Here is a 6,917-nt window from a genome sequence, read left to right on the forward strand (position 1 = left end):
ATCTAGGAATAAATTTAACCAAGGATGTAAAAGACCTGTACTCAGAAAATTATGACACTGAAGAAAAAAGTTGAAGAAAATAAAAAATAGGCAGAAGCATATTGTGTATTCATGGATAGGAAGAATTAACACCATTAAAATGTCTATACTATCAAAAGCAATATATAGGTTCAACACAATTCCTATCAAAATATCAAAGACATATTTCACAGAACTAGAACAAATATTCCAAAATTCTATATGGGACCACAAAAGAATAGCCACAGCAATCTTGAGAAGAACAAAGTTGGAGGAATGATGCTATATGATATCAAACTATATTACAAGGCCATAGTAATAAAAATAGCATGGTACTGGAATAAAAGCAGACATATACATCAATGGAACAGAATAGAAAGCCCAGAAACAAACCCATGCCTTTATGCTCAATTAATATTTACAAAGGAGGCAACATATACAATGGGGTAAAGATAGTCTATTCAATAAACGGTGTTGGGAAAATTGGACAGATATGTGCAAAAAAATGAAACTAGACAACCTTCTTACACCATACATAAGAATAAACTCAAAATAGATTAAAAGACTTAAATATTAGACTAAAAACAATAAGAATCCTAGAAGAAAACAGGCAGTAAAATCTCAGGCAGTAAAATTTCTTGTTGCAAGATGGTTTTTGATATATCTCCTCAATCAAGGGAAACAAAAGAAAAAATAAATGGGACTACATCAAACTAAAATATTTTTGCACGGCAAAGGAAACATCAACAAAATGAAAAAACAACCCACTGAATGAGAGAACATATTTGCCAATAACACATCTGATAAGGCGTTAATATCCAAAATTTATAAAGAACTTAAAATCTTAACACCAAAAAACCAAACAATCCAATAAAAAAATGGGCAAAGGACCTGCACAGACACTTCTCTGAAGAAGACATACACATGGCCAATATATACATGAAAGGATGCTTAATGTCACTAATCATCAGAGAAATGCAAATTAAAACAAGAATGAGATATCACCTCACACCTGTCAGAATGGCTATCATCAATAAATCAACAAGCAAGAAGTAATGGTGAGGATGTGGAAAAAAAGGAACCCATGTGCACTACTTCTGGGAATGTAGATTAGTGCAGCAACCGTGGGAAGCAGTATGGAGTTAACTCAAAAAATTAAACCTGGAACTTTATTTTTTTAATATATTTTATTGATTTTTTACAGAGAGGAAGGAAGAGGGATAGACAGTTAGAAACATCGATCAGCTGCCTTCTGCACACCCCCTACTGGGGATGTGCCCGCAACCAAGGTACATGCACTTGACCGGAATCGAACCGGAATCGAACCGGTGAAGGATTAAGGGGGGGAAAGGCATTATATGGATTTAAAATGGTGGCGGAGTAAATGGATGCTACACAGACACTCTCCCAGGACCAAACTGGAATTAAAACTAAAATACAAAAAACACCCTGAATAATTAACTGCAGGCTAGCTGGAGAGAACCCTGGTAACCAAAGATAGAAAATGGAGACCACATAGAGACTGTTAGGAAGGGTGAAGGCCCGAACGGGCTGGAAGGACTCCCACAGACAGCAGCTGAGGGTCTGGAGAGCTATCTCAGCTGTGGGGGTTGCCACTGAGAACTCTGGGGTCTAATCCCCAAGCTGGCCCCCCCAGCAGAGAGCGCCAGAACTGAGAAAGGTTCACACATAACATCTGGCTGTGAAAAGCAGCAGGGTTTCTGTCTGCCAGGGAAAGACAGCTGGAAATGCAGGAGCCCTCTTAGAGGGCCAATGCACAAAATTCCATGAGCAATCACTCACCTTGTGTCTGGCAGAGGGAGGGCAGAGTGGATGGGAGTAGTGTGAACAGAAGCCAGGGTTGGGGGCTCTGGGATTACAGCTCAGAAGGCAGACACCCCAGTTTCCTGCTCTGAGTCATTCCCCCATGCTGCAGAGGTCATCTTTCTCAGGCAGACCTTTGCTATCTAGGAGGTGTTTGCCTGGGGGGAAGACAGTTGACCAACCCTATTGAAAAACATGTTGGCCCATGGTGTGAGAGGCCCAATAAGAGACTGAGAATAACAAGTATCCTTCAGGCAGAAGCAATTGTCCCACCCCACTGGAAAAACCTCTTGCCACACCTGTGGATGATTGCCTGAGGGCTACTCAAGACTGAATTCAATCAGTCTCCAAGCAGAGTGGTCTCTGGAGGCTTTGAGTCTTTCCCTGATGTAATTAGACAGAAACAGTGTTTCACACTGTCCTGCACTAGAGACTGAGAGATGTAGCAAATATACCTAATACATAGTCACAAACACAGACATCAATAATGAGGAGACAAAGAAACAACCCACAAATGAAAAAACAAGAGCATTCTCCAGAAGAGATAAATGAAACAGAGATAAGGAATTTATCTGATACAGAGTTCAGAATAATGATGGTAAAGATACTCAACAGCATGAGAAAAGATACAATAATTATGAAAATGGAAATAAAGAATGACATAGCACAAATAAAGGACACATTGGAAGGAATACACAGGAGATTAGGAGAAGCTGAGGATCAGATAAGTGAATTAGAAGACAGGGTTGAAAAAAATCACTCAATCAGAAAACCAAAAAGAAAGAAACAATTAAAAATCAGGAGGACAGCTTAAGGGAGCTGTGGGACAAAATGAAACGTAACAATATTCAAATAGCAGGAGTGCCAGGAGAGGCAGAAAGGGAGAAAGGGATAGAGAAAGTGTTTGAAGAAATAATGGCAGAAAATTTCCCTAACCTGGTAATGGAAAAAGTCACACAAGTTCAAGAGATACAGAGAACTCCAAGCAAAAAGAACCTAAACAGGCCCATGCCCAGAAACATCATAATTAAAATGCCAAAAATTAAAGACAGAGAATCTTAAAGGCAGCAAGAGAAAAGCAAACTGTTACCTACAAAGGAGCTTCCATAAGGCTGACACTTAATTACTCATCAGAAACTCTACAGGCCAGAAGGGAATGGCATGAAGTCCTCAAGGTAATGGAAAGCAAGGATCTGAAAACAGACGGTCAAATAAAGAGCTTCCCAGGGCGGGGGGAGAAAAAAAAGGCTAAAGGAGTACATCACCACCAAGCCTGTATTACAAGAAATGCTAAAGGGACTGCTGTAATGAGAAGAAATAGAGAGGGAAACGTAGGCATACGGAATTAAAATAGCAATAAATAAGTACCTCTCAATAATAACCCTAAATGTAAATGGATTAAATCAAAAGACAAAGGGTAGCTGAATGGATATGAAAACATGACCAAACTATATGCTGTCTACAAGAGACCCACTTCAGAACAAAAGGCTCACACAGGATGAGAGTAAAGAGATGGAAAAAATTTTTTCCATGCAAATGGAAAAGAAAAAAAGGCTGGGGTAACAATACACAAATCTGACAACATAGACTTCAAAATGAAGGCCATCACAACAAAGAAAACAAAGGTCACATAACACTAAAGGGGTCAATCCAACAAGAGGATATAATCCTGGTAAACATATATGCACCCAATATAGGAGCACCTAAATACTTCTTTTTATTATTATTTTTTATTTTTTTAAAAATATATTTTATTGATTTTTCACAGAGAGGAAGGGAGAGAGTTAGAGTTAGAAACATCGATGAGAGAGGAACATGGATCAGCTGCCTCCTGCACACCTCCCATTGGGGATGTGTCCGCAACCAAGGTACATGCCCCCGGCCGGAATTGAACCAGGGACCCTCCAGTCCGCAGGCCGACACTCCATCCACTGAGCCAAACCGGTCAGGGCCTAAATACTTTTTTTTTAAAGTATTTTTATTGATTTCAGAGAAAGGAAGGGAGAGGGAGAAACATCAATGATGAGAGAGAATCATTCATCCGTTGCCTCCCGCAGGTCCGTACTGGGTATTGAGCCCACAATGCAGGCATGTGCCCTTGATCTGAATTGAACCTTGGACCCTTCAGTCTGCAGGTGGACATAGAAGCACCTAAATATATAAAAAACTTCTAGAGGACTTTAAGGGAGAGATCGACAATAATACAGTCATAATAGGGGCTTTAACACCCCCACTGACTTCACTGGATAGATCTTCCAGACAAAAAATTAATAAAGTAACAGTGACTCTAAAGGACACACTGGATCAGATGGATTTAATTGACATTTATAGAACACTAGGGGCCCAGTGCACGAATTTGTGCACCCTGAAAGGAACTGTGGGCCGCTAGGCTGCAGTGGGCACAGGGGCGGGTCTCAGCCCATCCTCCGCACCCCCGCCTGGCCCCTCCTGCTGTGGTCCCTGGTCCCCCGTCTACCGACAGCCCTGCTCCCACCGCCACCACTCCCACATGTTGATGGTGCTGGCCCCACTCGCACCCACTGACAGCGCGGAGCAATTGGGGCCAGAGTCAACAGTGGGTGTGAGTGCGGCTAGCGCTGTCAGCGGGTGTTAGTGGCAGCTGCTGCTCCAATCGCCCCTCAGGAGCAGGGGGAGGTGGAGAAGATCTGAGGGGCAATTGGGGCTGGCAGCCATCATTTGCACCCGTTGACAGTGCTGAGTGATCGGGGCCGGTGCCAGGTGCCAGCAGCAGGTGCGAGTGGTGGATTTGGTGCCAGCAGCAGGTGCGAGCGCCAGGCGGGTCCGTGGCATGTGGGAGCAAAGAATTTTCAGTAATCATGACGCCAGCTTCTTTCGGCTTCAGAGGTATGTTTTGCCAATAGTTGGTCTTTAGACATATTCTGTCAATGACAGTGCTTTCTTTCAGCTTCAGAATGTCAACTAAAGCAACCATATTCACTATTGACAATGACAGATTGAAACACAAGTATGTGATTGGCACCAGCGAGAGCTTTATATGTATCGTGCATGCTCGAGTCAAAGTTTGTTTATTTATTTATTTATTTATTTATTTATTTTACTTCAGATATTTTTTATTTCTTCAAATTTGTTGTTTATCAGGAGTGACTGAAATAAAAAATATAATTGAGTCTCATCATCATCATGGAAATGGCTTTAAGAGAAAACTGGTCAGATGAATATTATTGCTTCCCATTTTCAACCAGTAATAGTTGCCACTGATAAAACAGACAACCAACTCTGTCAAGAATGCTCAAGATATGTTACATAATACAACATGCCTGTTCACAGGGGCTGGAAGAGGGAAGACTAAGAAATAATTTATGTGAACTTCTTGATTTCATCATACAAGACAAGCACAAAAGCACCACCCATGCCTCTGAGAACATTGGACCATGCACCCTTGAAAAAAGCTTTGCCTCCTTCATCACGAGCAATCTTCCTCCAGCAGTCGAGTGTGCCTATGTACATGATATCAGTTCCTTTGCGCTCTGACTGCATCATCATGCGGTGACGAACAGTGTCAAATGGATAGGAAGTCAACCCAGCCACCGCTGTGACGGACTGTGCGATCATCCAGCTGATGAAGATGTGAGTATTCTTGGGATCTGGAAGCATTCCCTTTGCAGTGTCATAGACACCAAAGTAGGCAGCTCGGTAGATGAGAATACCCTGTACCGACACATTAAAGCCTTGGTATAGGCCTCTAAGCCCATCAGATTTGTAGATCTTAACCAGGCAGTCACCGAGGCCTTTGAATTCCCTTTCACCTCCGGCTTTGCCCACATCAGTTGCTAGATAGGTACGGGCAAAATCAAGAGGATACACAAAACACAAGTAGGTGGCCCCAGCAGCACCACCTGATGCCAGATTCCCCGCAAAGTATCGCCAAAACTGGGCTCTCTTGTCCACACCACCCAGGAAGATCTGCTTGTATTTATCTTTGAAGGCAAATTTGAGAGCCTGGGTAGGGAAGTATCTGATGACATTGGCCAGGTTACCACGCCAGAAGGACAGGACTCCCTGCTCCTTGGGGATACGAACCATGCAGTCTATAATGCCCTTGTATTGCTTATCTGCAATGATTTGCTTGCTGGCATGCTGCACCTGCAGCAGCTTGACCCGCTCAATGGGTGCTACCGCTGTCTTGGAGATGGCTGCGGCCACTCCACCTGCCAGGAAGTCCTTGGCAAAGGACACAGCGGCATCTGTCATGTTGAAAAGAAGAAGCAGGTGACTGCTGGCCTGGGACCGTAACTGGCTGAACTCCGGGGCTCTCTCAACGTCTATTTTTAAATTGCCAGTGTGTGTCATATGTACCAGCTGGTCGATTGGTCAGATGGACGTATGGTTGGTCACTTAGCCTTTTATAAATATAGATGAATGGTTACCAATGAGATCAAGAATGATATCAAAAACTTCCTGGAAACAATTGAAAATGAACACACAACAACCCAAAACCTCTTGGGACACAGCAAAAGCAATCCTGAGAGGGAAGTTCATAGCACAACACACCTACCGCAAAAAAACAAAAACAAAACAAACAAAAAAACCAAGAAAAATTAATAATAAACGATTTAACCCTACAACTTAAAGAATTATAGAGAGAACAAGAAAAACCCAGAGTAACTAGAAGGAAGGAAATAGTAAAGATTAGAATAGAAATAAATGACATAGAGACTAAAAACTATGAAAAAAAAAATCAATGAAACCAAAAGCTGGTTCTTTGAAAAGATAAACAAGATTGATGAACCATTAGCTAGACTCATGAAGAAACAAAGAGAGAGGACTCAAATAAATAAATTCAGAAATGAAAGCAGAGAGGTAACCACTGACACCACAGAAATACAAAGAATTGTAAGAAAATACTATGAACAACTATATGCCAACAAGCTGGACAATGTCGATGAAATGGACAAATTCCTAGAAAAAACCTGTCTCCCAAAACTGAATCAGGAAGAATCAGAAAACCTGAACATGCCAGTAACAACTGAGAAAATAGAAGCAGTAATAAAAAACAAAAACAAAAAAACTCCCAGCAAACAAAAGCCCAGGTC

The 6,917-nt window shown here is 41.9% G+C and overlaps 1 pseudogene across 1 annotated transcript; it reads right to left on the minus strand.

Moving 5' to 3' along the window:
* Positions 1–4,918: 4,918 nt before the first annotated feature.
* Positions 4,919–6,130, minus strand: LOC102438190 (annotated as a pseudogene). The gene has a single exon (XR_001346493.1). The product of XR_001346493.1 is annotated as an ADP/ATP translocase 2 pseudogene (transcript).
* Positions 6,131–6,917: the final 787 nt, after the last annotated feature.

The sequence above is a fragment of the Myotis lucifugus genome, unplaced genomic scaffold (genome assembly GCF_000147115.1).
Source record: "Myotis lucifugus unplaced genomic scaffold, Myoluc2.0 scaffold_1209, whole genome shotgun sequence".
Classification (NCBI taxonomy): domain Eukaryota; kingdom Metazoa; phylum Chordata; class Mammalia; order Chiroptera; family Vespertilionidae; genus Myotis; species Myotis lucifugus.